This window comes from Lissotriton helveticus, chromosome 7 (assembly GCF_964261635.1).
Source record: "Lissotriton helveticus chromosome 7, aLisHel1.1, whole genome shotgun sequence".
NCBI lineage: Eukaryota > Metazoa > Chordata > Amphibia > Caudata > Salamandridae > Lissotriton > Lissotriton helveticus.
In genome coordinates, this window is record NC_136068.1 from 840,970,603 (window position 1) to 840,986,393 (window position 15,791).

Here is a 15,791-nt window from a genome sequence, read left to right on the forward strand (position 1 = left end):
TCCACCGTGGGCTTCTTGAGCAGGGGCTTGCTTCCATTTGTCTGGGAAGGTGCCCGTTTCGTGGGTGATGTTAATGGTGCGTTGTAGTTTGGGTGCAATGGCGCCCATGGCTCTGTGGTAGATGTGCGGGGCAGGGGTAAGTGGGGGGCCCGAGTGGATGCCCTTCATGGTTGCAGCGGTGTCAGCGGTTGTGATCGGTGTCCATTTGGAGATGGTGGGCTGGCTGGTGCTTCTGGAAGGCGGGGGCAGGGTGTTGCGTCCTATGGGTGGTTGGTTGTCGAAGATTGTTTTGATCTTGAGGTGGAAGTAGGTTTCAAGCTTGACGCCGAGGTCATGGGATGGCGCTAGGGTTTGTGAATTCCTGAATGCCACTGAAGAGTTCCTTGGAGTTGGTGGTGATTTTGTTGTGGATGAATTTCCTCTTGGTGGTTCTGATTTGGTTGTGGTAGTCTGTCATGGCGTCCTTGAAGGTGGAGTAGTATTCTGTTGTCTTGGTGTTCCTCCAGGCGTCTGCAGGTGCGTCTGGCTATTTGGAGATCGGTGGTGAACCAGTCCGCTTTTCTGGGGTGCTGTTTGCCGGGGTTGCGTAGCGAGACGAGTTCATCTGCGCAGTTGGATATCCATGTGTGAAGTCCTCTGGCTGCGGTGTTTGCGTCGGGTGTCCAAGTGTGTTTGTCTCGTGTGAGGATGGAGTATAGCTGCTTGTCGGTCACCTTACTCCAGTTCCTTCTTGGAGGTTGGGGGGCTGGTTTTGGCACCTTGGGTTTGTCGACGGTGAAGTGCATGCAGTGGTGGTCGGTCCATGGTGGCTGCGTTGTGTGGCCGAAAGCAGTCTGTTTCCTGCACAGAAGATGGGGTCGAAGGTGTGTCCAGCTCTGTGGGTGGGGGAGGTGACGAGTTGGTTGAGTCAGATGTTGGCATGGGCATCGCGGAGGCTGGTGAAGTTGGGGTCCCTGGGGTCGTCGAGGCGGAACGGAGCTGCTGGGGAGAAGAGCAGGCCTCAGATCGGGGTCAGAGGTCTTGCTCGCGCTCACCTGCCATTTAAGTAGGGGAGGGGTGGATGGAACGAACAGCTGGGAGGCGGGAGCGGGAGCAGTAATGGTGGGAAAACACGACGGCACAGAACGAATGGACACAGAAAGACAGTACCAGAAACAATGAAAAAGAATAACGTATGGGCACAGTACAGAAAAGGAATGCACAGTCACAAGTGGCACAAAAAATACACACTACTTACAAGGGGGCAACAACACTGAATACAGAGAGTCAGAAAGTGAGGTGGGCACTCGCCAGGAGCAGAGTGGTCTCAAACCCTACCTGGGGATCTGCGGCGGAGCAGCACAGTTTAGCTGCTGGGGATAGGAGCAGGCCTCAGACTGGGGTCAGAAGTCTTGCTCGCACTCCCCCGCAGCGGCTGCCATTGAAGTAGGGGAGGGGGTGAGAGAACGAGCAGCTGGGAGGCGGGGGCGGTAACGGCGGGAAAACACGATGGCGCAGAATGTATGGGCACATAAAGGCACAGTTACAGCTCTCGGAGTCGGCTTCCACGTCTATCAAGGTGGTGCTCTTATCGCACTGGGCCAGAGCCTTTCAGCAACCTACTGGATTCTGGCACTTAGGCCCACCCTCAAAGAACGGCCAAGATCATTCACAATATTTTCAGCACTGACTGATAATGACTGCTATAATGAAGGGGATGAGTAACTCCAGATTTACATCTGCTGGTGCAGAAAGTAAGGAGCTGACAACAGTGCTCGTTAAAAAAACAAATTTCCCTTTCTGTGATTACTGTCTTTGCATGTGGTTGTTAGTTTAAAATTGCAGTTTTGACCTGCCTGTGATTGCATATTTTATCACCTGTTTAGTGTTTTAAACTTGTGGTTTTCCTTGCCCATGATTGCTTGCATTTAACATGTTGAAATTGTGGGATTTGCAGTCCAACCTCTGTAGTTTGTCCCTCTCATTCCTTTGTGACAAATCTGTTTTCACTCCAAATTTCTCCTTTTCTCTGTGCTAAGACCTGTGTTAAAACAGTGCAACCCCAGCCACCATTTTGTGTTCACAAGCCAGTGAGGCCAGCCCCCTGATAGCCCCCTGCCCCCCCCCCCCCCAGCAACAGGGCTATTCTACATCAGAGGGTGCTTCTGTGAGCTGTTTAAACTGTATTTACTGGGGCCTGTGCACTTCGTTTTTTGTCCAGCAGGGGGAGTAAAGTTTTATTCAAACAGTATTGTTAGATTTCGAGTTAGTGAAGCCTTTTCCTGCAGAAGTCCAAAGTGTGGATTGAGCCCGTCTGTCTCCTAGGAGATTCTGAACAGGAGAACAGCTCCCCAGCCCCCACCCCCAGGCCAGCAGACCATTGTCTATTCAGCTACCAGGCAAGTCTGAGCCCTCCTCACACACCTGCCCAGGCCCCTTAAGGCCTTGCTGGGTGCACCCCAAATCATTCTCCTCCATCTTGTGAATTGCAGCCTACCTGTGCCCCAGATTGCAGTGACCAGAGTCCAGGAAGTGGTAAGGAGACAGACTAGTGCTGTCTCTTTCCAAAACAAAAGTTGTTTAAAAAACGATTTTCCCTTTCTGTGATTACGGTCTTTGCATGTGGTTGTTACAGTTTCAAATAGCAGTTTTGACCTGCCTGTGATTGCATATTTTATCACCTGTTTTGTGTTTTAAACTTGTGGTTTTACCTGCCCATGATTGCTTGCATTTAACGTGTTGAATTGTGGGATTTGCATTCCACTCTCTGTAGTTTGTCCCTCTCATTCCTTGGTGACAAATCTGTTTTCACTCCAAATTTCTCCTTTGCTCTGTGCTAAGACCTGTGTGTTAAAACAGTGCACCCCCAGCCACCATTTTGTGTTCACAAGCCAGTGAGGCCAGCGCCCCTGCCCTCCCTCCCCCACCCCGTAACAGGGATATTCTACATCAGAGGGTGCTTCTGTGAGCTGTTTAAACTGTATTTACTGGGGCCTGTGCGCTTCCTTTTTTGGCCAGCAGGGGGAGTAAAGTTTCATTCAAACAGTATTGTTAGATTTCGAGTTAGTGAAGCCTTTTCCTGCAGAAGTCCAAAATGTGGATTGAGCCTGTCTGTCTCCTAGGAGATTCTGAACAGGAGAAGCAACTTCCAACTCCCTGGCCAGCAAACCTTGTCTGAGGTCGCTGGGACCTTATATGGTCTGCTAGTTGTTGGCACATGTGTACACTGATTGGTGGTTGTATTTGGTGTTTCTATTGGGTTAGGGTTAATGTCCTCATTGGTTGGGTATTTTAGGGTTCTGATTGGTTTCTGGGTCTGTGATTCAATCATTGTAGGGTTGGGGCTAGGGTTAGGATTTCTATTGGAAGTAGGGACTAGGGCTACCTGTACCATTGGCTGCTTGGACTTGGGTTGGGACTACTGGTAGGGCTAAGGCCTTTATTGAACGTAGAGATCAGGGGTTTTGAACTGATTGGGTGCTTGGACTAGGGGTAAGATTGGCAGTAAGGTCCTGGTCTCCTATTGGTTCTAGATTTTAGGGCTAGTGTTGTGATTGTATAGTGTTAGGGCTAGGGTTCCCATTGGCTGAAGGGATCACCTGATTACTAGGGCTACACGAGGCCAGGGTTAGTGCGACTCAGCCCGGGCATCGAGGCTAAGGGCGGAGAGGACAAGGGTAGTTGCCTGTTTGAGCCTGTTCAGGACTAGGGCCAGAAATGCTGCCCTTTTTCTCATTTCTCTTCCTACTGCTAAGACCTAAAAAAACAACAAAAAAACCTTTCCCTCTTTTATCCCTCCACTATCCTTTTCAATCAAAATTAACAGACTAACATGTTCACTTCTCAAATTCCATATTCAACTATACTAATATACTGCCCAAATAACTGAGTAACATATCTACTACTCACATGACTTCATATGTATACTATTCTATTTTTAAACAAATCCTTTATGGGTTCTGGAGTGGCGTGCTACTCGCCAGAAAAGCGCTTCAACACCCATCAGGGGTAACAAGTGCTATATGAATGCTAATCTTTCTTCCCCTTTTATCCCTCCGCTATCCTTCTCACTCCAAGTAACAGACTAATATCCACCACTGAAATTACCTCATATTTCACCATATTAATTCACCACTAATCCTTTATAGGCTTCCGGAATAGCGTGCGTCAACAAGCGATAAATAAATACAAACCTTTGTCCTCTTCTATCCTTCTGCTATCATTTCATATCCAAATAACTGACTAACATATCCACCACATTAAATGTACTTGCATGTTTCACTATACTAATTCAACACTAATCCTCTATGGGTCCCGGAGTTGCCTGCTACCCGCCGAAAAAGCACTTCGACGCCTCGTCAGGGGTAGTAAGCGCTATATAAATGCAAATACAATACATACTACGAACAGATGCTTACAGGGTTAGTAGGATCTTAGCTGTAGCTGTAGATACACTTGCTTGGCATAAACTGTATAGCACTACCCTCCAATCCACACTGTTTTTAGTGTGTGGATGATGCAATGTCTGCAATATTGTCCTTAAGACAGCTTCACCAGCTAGAGCTTGCTGCCAGGCCAAGGTGTCCGCTCAATGTTTAGAAAATGTCTATGGGATTGACAGGGTAGCTGCCTTACTGAGATTAGATAAGGGGATGCTGCTTAAGTAGGTGATAATATACCCCTTATTCTAAGTAAAGGGCGCTCTAAGAGATGGAGGAAATTGGGTTGTGCAAAGCCCTATTCGTCTTCAGGTAGCACATTTGAATAAATTTGACAGTCCAACAGGCTATGACAGTCATGGAGACAGGCTGCCCTTTGTTAGGTTTAGCAACGAAAACAAAGAGTTGGTTTGACTTACAGAATCATTTGGTCCGATCAACGTGGTGTTTGAGGGACTGTGTGCAGTGCTCTTTTCCACACAGAATCTGGTTACGGCAAGAAGTGAAACTCTATACTTTGGTTGAGGTGGTGTGTTAGGGGGAAATTAGGGTAAGTTTTAAGAATTACCCTTTCCCTGTGGACGGATCAAAGGTTCCCTTATCGTGATTGCTTGCAGATGCGCCTTGGCGAGGTGATTGCCCAAGGAACACCATCCTTCAAAGACAGGGTCTGCAAGGGCACATCACATCTTGGAAGAAACCGGCCCCTTGATGGTAGCTCCTCCTATTTTACCCTCTGTAAGAGCCCCTTCTATACATACCTCTTGCTGGTGGTGGTTAACCTGCTGCTGCCTCTGGCATGAGTGATGATCAAAAAAGGTGGTCCCTATGGGGGAAGTGTAGCCTTGGACTTCCACAGCAATAGTGTCATTAAAGAAACTCATCTGTGAGTTATTTGGTCATGCGATAAGTGAATTTATTTTGCCAATTCCGTTCATGTAATAAAAAAACAGCTCATAATAATATAGCACAACACTTAAATTTTTGCGAAAGACAAGGTACTCCTACAAAGCTAAGGCGCAGTGAGAGTAAACAGAGTGACTAGTGCCCATTTTGCCCGGATCATATAGAAGATACTGATCACTTTTTATATGTATGTCTGGTCTACCATCAACCTAGAAGCATGTGGCTTAAACCAGTATGCCGGACCTTGGGAACGTGCTCTGCGATGGTTGCTAAAAGGCTACTGAAAACTGGTTTTAATGACATCGCAGTAATAGGTGTAGCTAAGTTCCTGAGCTGGGCATGGGTATTACGGGAGAAAAACGGGGGGTCCTAATAGCTATGTATTTTTTTGATTGGGCTCCGCTTTATCCTTGAGGAATTGGAAATTTTACAGTTTTTTTTATTATGATGTGTGTAAAGTCTTGTGCGTGAGATAGATTTAATCATGTTTTAAAAAATGGATTCTTAAAATGTAAATATAGGTATTTTTTTATTAACTTTCTGTAAGACAGTTTTTAAGGTGTATTTATGGTCGCACCCATTTGTAATTAACTGACTGTCCTGTCTTTTAAGATGAACAATCGCAATAAAGATTTTTGAATTGATTAAAAAGTACATCTGTGCTATATACAAAAATATACACAGATGACTGATTGGGACATTATATTGTTATGAACGACACTCTTAATATGGGTGTCGAAAACCACAATCAAGTTGCTCTATTCCTGTACGCACTTACACACAAGAAAAACGGTAAGGGTTAACAACTTAAGCACACAAAATAAACTAGATTTCTCAATCAATTCCTGGATATTGTTCCCTTGTTAGTCCACAGTACGCTCAAAACCTCATGTGGATCTACCATTTAAGATCCAATGCTGTCCAAAATAACATCCAATGAATTGAGGGAGCAACTTAAACTTCACAAATGTATCACAGGTTCAACGTTGTTGATTCCCAAAGTTTTTCTTTATTCATATATCCAACAGAAATGACGACAGATTCTTTGTTGAATCCCAATATTATTTTTGCAAATCAAAATCATATATTAAACAGCCGACGCGTTTCGTCCGAGGGCGGACATCATCAGGGCTGTAAAAAAAAAAAAAAAAAAAAAAAGAAGCTTATTACATAACCATTTCTGTATAACCTGTAGTTTTTTTTCAAACTCTGCAGTTTACATATTACAGCATAATCATTTAAACACATATTTATAATATTACACCTGCCTAATTAACAATCTATGTTAATTCTGTGTACTGTTAATCCAACAGAACAGTACAATCACTGCTCCAGAACTCACATCATATTGTATATATGAAGCACGCCTACCTCACAATGTTTGTAATTCACAGAAGCAGATTTCTTCACAACGTTTATCAATATGTTTGACAGCAATTACCATTCTAAAAGGAAACCGTGACAATAATATACATAATCAGTACGTACATTCCTCATGTTTGGTCTCAAATCCCCTTATATAGTGGCGAGACTACAATGTACATATAACCAGTATGGTACAACATTTAGATCATGTCTGTATCACTCAAGTTCTGTCCTAGAGAATACATTTACCCTAATGGTGATTCATGCTTTTTTGAAGTATTCTCACCTGTATTCACAATTCAGTAAGTATTCAGGCATCAACTTCCCTTCCCCTGTTCTGACCTCTAGAAAAATGAAAAGGTCTATGAATCAACTCTTCCTTACAGCCACAAATTGTCCTCGCTTGTCCTACTGACCCCCATATTAAAAATACCACATGACGCTTACCACTATATCCAGTTTGAATCTCTATTCATACATCTTGCATCCAACTCTAACAATTCTGCAAAAATAGACAAGGGCCTCGAGTCGGAAGACGTATTTCTAATTCCAATAATTCCTCAAAGTACTCTCCAAAATTACCATGCTCTCCTCACCTGATCCAAAAAATTCCAGTAAATCCGATTCTGTTAAGATAAACAAATAGTGCCCTTATCACTTAACTGTTCCGAGAAGCTTCAGGAAAAAAATCAAAAACAAACAAAAAAACTATTCTCAATGCTATCTACTCCTTACCTCTTCAAGTTTCTCCAAGTTCTAATGGCGGGAAGTCTCGACCGGCGACATCTGGCGTCCTGCAAGGCCAATGTGCAACCACCTCTTGTCTGCTGACGTTATTTAAACCATCTATCCACCAATCAACGAATTACACCCGTTTGCGCTAAAATTATATCTAAGGTTCCCTCACCGGTCCGACTTTCGGCACTCATATCATTTCCGCCCTGAAGGCTACTTACTTCAGTTCGGGTCATAGTATTTCCTGTTCTCCTTCACATCCAATCGGCATACAAGACGTCACCTGAATTTTACTCGTGAACCAAAAGGTTACCAGTTCCCTTTCTGGTCCGCCTGTCAAAAATGCTGGCTTCAACGCCAATCCTCCCCAGCACACTTCCCACTGTTGAACCATTTCCTGATTACTTATATCACGTAACACCAATCGACCTATCGGCAGTTCCTAGTCCCCAAAAATCAATTGCTACTTTCCCTGCTCTCACCCGTTCCAACCCATTTCATGTGAAAACTCATTGTCAATGTGGCGTAGTATATACATATCTCATATTCCTGTACTCAGTAGAGTATCCCATTATTATTATTATTATTTAAAAACAGAAGTATATTCAGCACCTGTAATTTAAAAAAGGGGAAATGTTACATATATTTAAAAAGTGAAAAATTGAAGAAATAGTCATTCAATATATTAACTGAAGGGATTAGCCATGATCACTGACTCATTGCGTCCTAAAGCTGGCTCAACCAAAACAGTGGACTATTATAACAGGGATCAAATAAATGAAACAGTGACGGGTTGAAACCCTATAAACAAATAAAGAACAACCTCTTTGTTGGAAACATATGAAACAAGCATTTACAATGCAATGGTCTCGGCATTATTAAAGGTAGAGCTATTGGCATTGCTCATGACATTTTTTTTTCATTTTCTTTTAAAACATAAATAAATGGTATTGTCATTTACAATGGCAATAGGTAAGCATTAGACAGTAGTAGAGAGTATTCCCGGACACTCTCTAATGCTCACCTATTGCCATGGTAAATGACAATACCATTTATTTATGTTTTTTTTTTTAAAAATGAAAAAAAAATGAAAAAAAATGTCATGAGCAATGCCAATAGCTCTACCTTTAATAATGCCGAGACCATTGCATTGTAAATGCTTGTAGTTAAAATTCATTTCATGCTATAAACTGTATCATTCATTTTGCACATTTTCTTTTTTTAATTTTTTAATTTTTTATTGGTTCAGTTCAAAGCCAGAAATACAAAAGCATTAAATCATAGCAGAACATCATATATACACAAACTAATGGTTCAAATATATACAGAGCCAAAAAAATAAAAAAGGAGGAAAAAGAAAAACAATAATAAAACATTGCAGAAAACAGTACCATCATATACAATCATATGGATGTTATTCCATAGGACCTAAATGGTCTATCATTGCCTGCCAAATTTTACACCCCCTTTTCATTTTTCTAAGTGATTTAATACGCTAAAGGTTATATTCTAAGTAAAAAACATTGTAAAACTTTGCTCGCCACATTTCATATACAGGTGCTTCTGGTTTCAACCACATTGAAGAAATACATAAGCGGGCTACGGCCATAGCCATAAATAACAGATATCTATTTTCATGGTAACCTAAAAAGAGATCGGTGTCATTAGATAGACCAAAGATAATCAGCTCTCTGGAAATAACCACTTCACAGTTTGTAACATGTGTCAAGAATTTTTCAATAGATATAAAAAAAGGTTTTAAAACTAAACAATCTGAAAAGATATGCACAATATCCGCCTGATCGGATTGACACCTATAACATTTCCCATTATAAGCATTACCCCATTTCAACATTTTAAGAGGTGTATGATAAAGATTAAATAAAGTTTTATAATGCTGTGAGTATAAATTGGCTGACAAAATAATTTTGGCCGCCATGTAGATTGAATCTTGAAATGGTACTACAGAAGTGCCCAATCTAATACACCATTTAGACTCCTGTGACCCCCATATCATCCAGCTGTGTATTCAACAAATAATTATACAAAGTCCCTATTCGTGATGGCTTTTTAAGTATTTCAATAAAGTCATTTGGACATAACAGTAGGATATTCGGATGTTTAAGAATAAAGTCGCGTAGTTGTAAATACTTAAAAAAATCATGCTGAGAGACCATATATATATCTTTTAGCTCCTGAAATGAGGCCATTGTACAATCTTTAACCATAGAGCCAAGACATCCCATACCTTTTTCCCCCCATGTACGCATCGTACGATCCCAAAATATTGGAGGAATCAATTCTGTAGAATTACATAGGGTATAAAAATTGATACGTCTTATCGAGATAAGCTTCCAAATTGAGCACCATCCTTTAAAGGCAGACAATACTAATTTAAATCTGGTTCTTTTGTAATAACTAGGTTCTAGAAAGCGGAGCAGCATTTGTCGTGATTCTGGGCCAAGTAAAAGAGAAAAAATATCAGGGCTTTCAAATATAGGTGGAGTCCCCCCAATCGCAAAGTATTTAATATTCTGCATAAGACAAGCCAGATAGTATAATGCAAAATTCGGAACCCCCCATCCACCACGAAGAATTGGAAGTGTCATAAATTTGGAAGCCCTGCGTGCAGCTTTCCAACCCCATAAAAATCTATCAGCTATAGATTGTAATTTCCTCTGTTGTAGTACAGGTATCTCCAAAGGCACCGACCGAAAATAATATAACACTTTAGGCAATATAGACATTTTTAGAACATTGCGTCTCCCAACCAGCGATAAATGTAAGCATTCCAATTTCTCAAGCTGATTTTTAACAGATTGTAGAATATCTGTCCAATTCACCATAACTAACTCTTGAAGCGATAGCCTAATTTTAATGCCAAGGTATCTAGCCTCCGAGGTAACCTGACAGTCATTAGGACAGAGTCCTGTTGAGCAAATAACCTGTGTTTTCTGAATATTAAGCTTATACCCCGACACCTTGCCAAATTCACTAGTTAAATTTTCAATATCATGTAATGCTGATTCTGGATCGGATGTTATAACAGCAACGTCATCAGCATAAGCTAATACACGTATAGTGCCCCCAGGTAGCACCATAGATTGTATGTGTTCAGATCGCATCAGCATCTGTAAAAGTGGTTCGATGTACATGGCAAACAACAGCGGCGAACATGGACACCCCTGTCGTGTGCCGCGAGTGATATTAACAGCCGCTGATTCCTGGCCTGATAAGCAGATTTTAGCCCTAGGACGCCTATACATAACCTGTATAGCAAATATAAATCGAGGTCCAAAACCCATTTTTTCCATAATTGCCCATAAAAATGCCCATGCTACGCGATCGAACGCTTTTTCAGCGTCTAAAAACACCAAACCTACATTCATACGAGTTACAGCAGCATAATCCAAAATTGCAATAACACGATGTATATGATTAATCGCACCACTGCCTGGAAGGAAACCATGTTGTTGCTCAGAAACTAATGCCGGGACAACTTGAATCAAACGATTCGCAAGGATTTTAGAATATAGTTTCGCGTCAACATTAATAAGTGAGATAGGTCGGTAGGACCCAGGAAGATGCGAAGGCTTATCTTTTTTTTAAATACGATTATACTTGCATCATCCCATGATGGAGGGGGGTGTCCGGCTTGGGCATCAATAAATGTTGCCAACATATCAGCTTTGATAATGGGAAATAACACATGGTATATCTCTTGAGGAAGCTTATCGGAGCCAGTAGCTTTCCCCAAAGCCAATTCTTTAAGTGCAGTCTCAAGCTCTTGCATTGTAATAGGTGCCTCTAGCTCATCTTTATGTATAGAATGTAGCGGAGATGGGTCATATTTATCAACAAACTGACCAATTAAATCAAAAGAGAGGTGTTCTTGGGTATAAAGGTCTGTGTAATAATCATGAAATACCTGAAGGATACCCTCCGATGATTCAACTAGAACACCTTGACTATTTTCTATAGATGTTATACGCTGTGCAGTCTGGCGCCCGCGCATTCTTTGAGCTAAACATCTTCCCACAGTCTCGCCATACTCATATCTCTCAGCACGATGAATTTTATATTGCCGTGCTATGTCTTGACTCCACGCCCCATTAATCTTTGCCTTGCATCTTGCAACTTTATCTTGTGAGGCACTACTGTCTTTGTTGGAAACATATGAAACAAGCATTTACAATGCAATGGTCTCGGCATTATTAAAGGTAGAGTTATTGGCATTGCTCATGACATTTTTTTTCATTTTCTTTTAAAACATAAATAGATGGTATTGTCATTTACAATGGCAATAGGTGAGCATTAGACAGTAGTAAAGAGTATTCCCGGACACTCTCTAATGCTCACCTATTGCCATGGTAAATGACAATACCATTTATTTATGGGGTTTTTAAAAAAATGAAAAAAAATGTCATGAGCAATGCCAATAGCTCTACCTTTAATAATGCCGAGACCATTGCATTGTAAATGCTTGTAGTTAAAATTCATTTCATGCTATAAACTGTATCATTCATTTTGCACATTTTCATTGAGGAAACAATTCTCACAGTCTTCCATGGCAAAGGCTGGGCTCGCTCACTTTTCTCCGATATTTAATGCCATTCAAAATGCGAAGCATTTTATTTTCCTGGCTACTGTTTTGGTGGTTCTAGATCATGCCAATTTGCCAAATTTCGAACTCTAAGCTCCGAGCAAAGGTCAGTAAACGAGGCCGGCAATTTAGGGAACTCAATATGGCGGTACCTTCCCCCCCCCCCCCCCCCCCTCTGCGCATGCCCATAATCGCACTACATTCTTGTTGGGAAGAACATAATGAGGAAAAAAAAACGCTGAAAGGGCCTGACACTGCGAGAGAGGGATAGAGGGGCAGAGATGGTGGAATGGGGGCAGAAAAACAGAGCAGATGAGATGTCGGGAGGGCCAGACTCTGGTAGGGAGAGAGGGTAGAGTGGGCCAGTGGTAGATGTGAAGGGATAGGAGAGAGGGAGAGAAGGAGAGAGAGATAAAGAAAGACAGACAGAGAGAGAGAGGCGCCATGGGAGGCCGCGAGTGCCAGACGCTGGTAGGGTGAGGGGTAGATTGGGACAGGATAGATACTGATGGAAAGGGATAGGAGGGAGGGGGGGAGATAGAGAGGGGGGAGAGAGAGTCACACCCCATGGGAGGCCGAGGGTAGCAGACACTGGTAGGGTGAGAGGGTAGACGGACAGGGATAGAGGTTGATGGACAGGGAGAAAGAGAGACCGTGGGAGGGGGCGAGGGGAGCATAGGCGCATTGAATGACTATACAAGGATAGCGCTTAGAGTAGAGAGTGCCATGCAGGTGGGATGCTGAGTGCGCAACCCCCCTCACACTGCCCCACCTGCTCTCTGCAGCGGCTCTTCCTCCCGGCTCCCGCTGCCCTACGACGCCACGGACACCCCGGCAGTGCGGAGAGAGAGCAGGTGTCACAGTCAGCCCTTTTCCCGCCCCTCCCGCGGCAGGTCCTGCCCTCCCCGGCACCGGCAGGCAGCGCCTGGAGAGCGGCACGGCAAGGGCGAGGCACTGGAACAGGACGGAGGCGCACAGACGTGCGCTGCAGGGCACCTACGGGCTGGGCACACTAGCAGCTTTGTTTGCCGGGGGGCATTGGAGCGCGTTTGCGTGAGCATCTGTTATACTACATGGGTCACGTTCATTTGTAGGCTCGGGGAGATGCAGCGATTTGCCGAGAATCACAGGATGTTGAGCCGACGCCGAGACTCGAACCTGGGCTCGCAGTTCCAAAGTCGGCATCTCTGGCCCTGGCGCCACATCCCCAGCCTGTGCATTCCTCCATCAAGTGTGCACTGCAGCCACGTTGCAGGATCCCCTCATAGGGCAGAGCCGTGTGGACCACAGCACCAGAGTAACCGGATGTAACAGAGATACCCTCTCCTGGGAACGACCCCACCTCGGATCTAATAAAACCAAAGAGCTGCGGCAAACACAGCAACGCAAGAAGGAAATGTAAAGATGTTATTTCATAATAATATTTTCTACTTACTGCCAAAAACAAGCAGTGGGAACAGCAGACGCCCCAAGCTCGCGCTCACAAAAACAAAATGGCGTCCGCAAACGTCTGCAAATTTCGGATTCGGGGGCGTGTTTTGGCCTTCTGAGTGACGGATGATGTCACAGTCGAAAGAACGCAAAAAAACACGCCCCCGAATCCGAAAGAGACGGGGCTTGATTGGAATGATGCCCCTCTCCACCAATGGCTGGCCTCCGTTTAGGAAGCCAGCCAATGGAGGAGAGAGGCGGGTTCAAGCCCCCATACTGAAAGTGACTCAAAATCATTTCATCTATCCCGGAGACTGCGCAAGCACAGCCTTGGGTCCTCGCCCTAAAAAGGGGTGGAGATACTTTCTTTCAGACTTCATATGAAAGGCATACAATACTTTCCAAACAATTTTATGGAAATGCATTTAACAGTCAATCATATTCTCGAAAAGGCTTTGTATGAGGTCAGTAGACCACAACATTTGTAATAAACTTATGTTCACACTTGCTGATGGAATTCCATGTTTGTATTTTACAAATGACGTCAACATTTATCCTTTGTCCATTGAGATTAATGTTCATGTGAAGGCTGCATGACTCCAATCACTGGGGCTCTCAGGCCGAGTGATCGTTTTGCATTTGCCCTTCCAAAAAACTTCCCATTTGGAAAGCAGACTTGCTTTGTCCCCTCCTCTGAGTCCCATTGTGACCTTTTCAATTATTTGCCACTTCATGTCCTCGCTGCTATGGAGGTGGGTCCGGTAGTGTCCGACAAATGGTACTCCTTTAATTCTGCTTCTGTGTTGCAGAATTCTTCATTTTACTTTTTGTGTTGTTTGTCAAACATTAAGTAGGTTGCATGGACACCAAATTGCATACACCACATCATGAGTACTGCAGTTGCTGAAACTCGTAAAGGACATCTAGGTGGGTGAAATTGCTGGTACTGAGGCTGTATGTGGATGTCACACATTGGCTACATTTGAAGTGGCCCACTATTGAAGGGAGTCCCCACTTTGTGTTAAGACGTTTTGGGTGGTCTGGGAAGCGCATCCCTAACTAGGTTGTCCTTGAGATTCTTCCTAACCTGTTTGAAGGAGATCACAGGTGTGTCCTTGCTGGTGAGGTGTTCCTCCACTAGCCCCCAGTGTCTTTTTATAATCTTTTTCACCTCATTACTGAGTGGACTGGAAGAGGTGACACAAACAATTGTATCAATCATATTATCCCTTGTTCTTGGTTCTAGGAGATCTTCTAGATGGTTGTACGAGGCTCTTTATCTGGCTCTTCTAACCAACCAATTGCACTGACCATTAATTTTGGTATGTGGCTCTCCACGCTTATATATCCGAATTACCTTTTGGTTACATTTTCCTAAATATATATATTTTATAGCCTTCAATCTTGACATGAGCGTTAGTATATCGTCTGTGTCAGCCATGCTTGCATCAAATGCCAATGCAGTCGATTGGTAGCCTTTAGGATCTTATGACTTTATACATTTAGGTTCAGGATGCAGCCTGGTTTTAACTTAATTGATTTCATTGCAGCTACTTTAATGCAGTTCACTGAGGTTTTCCTATGAAACTGCGATTGATACATCTACGGTTGTGGACCAATTTGCCCCAATCCTCTGATACGTAAACGTAGGATTTTCACTAAAATCATGCTTGTAATGACACTACAATGTACACAATGACAGAAATTGATATATGCTTCTTTTACTTTTAGGTCTCTCCTGTTCATACGCTGTCCTGATGATGACCCTGTCCTATGTAATTGTACCAAGTGATCAAAACGGTGAGATTAGCATATGTGGACTGATTTTAAATCTTAACCCGTTAAGTGCTGCCATCAGCCGTTGAACGTTCGGAGCGCTACCTGGCTGGTGCTGCGCACGTTCAGCGGCTGCCGCAGCCCCGCCCGTCCTTTAAAACAGCCGCACTGCCGTGAAAAAACGGCCGCGGTTAACGGGTTAATTGTGGTTTTCAACACCCATATTAAGAGTGCCATTCATAACAACATAATGTCCTAATCAGTCACATGTATATATTAGTTTGATCCTGGAGATATAGACAGGCGCGGCATCTAAATATAACACTAGCATCGACAACCCTGGACTCTGTGTCTATGGCAACTAATGTGCAAAAGATGTTGCAGCTGAAAGTGATTTTGGCCTCCGAAACTATTTCCTCCACCATCCACCACTGTTCTGGGAGGTATTCAAGGAGTTTCTCCATCTCCTCCCACTGTGCTCGGTCATACCTGGATAAGGGTGTGACCAAACTGGCTATCGGTCAACAGGTAGCCGCTACCCTCTCTTACCGGTTGTG

The 15,791-nt window shown here is 43.4% G+C and overlaps 1 long non-coding RNA gene across 1 annotated transcript; it reads right to left on the reverse strand.

The window, feature by feature from the left end:
* Positions 1 to 5,854: 5,854 nt before the first annotated feature.
* LOC144767091 (uncharacterized) lies at positions 5,855 to 7,999 on the reverse strand. Its single transcript, XR_013598059.1, has 5 exons — positions 7,425 to 7,999; positions 7,137 to 7,315; positions 6,976 to 7,033; positions 6,696 to 6,769; positions 5,855 to 6,455 (listed from the first exon to the last, which is right to left on the reverse strand). It is a non-coding gene; the product is annotated as an uncharacterized LOC144767091 (long non-coding RNA).
* Between the last annotated feature and the right edge of the window lie 7,792 nt (positions 8,000 to 15,791).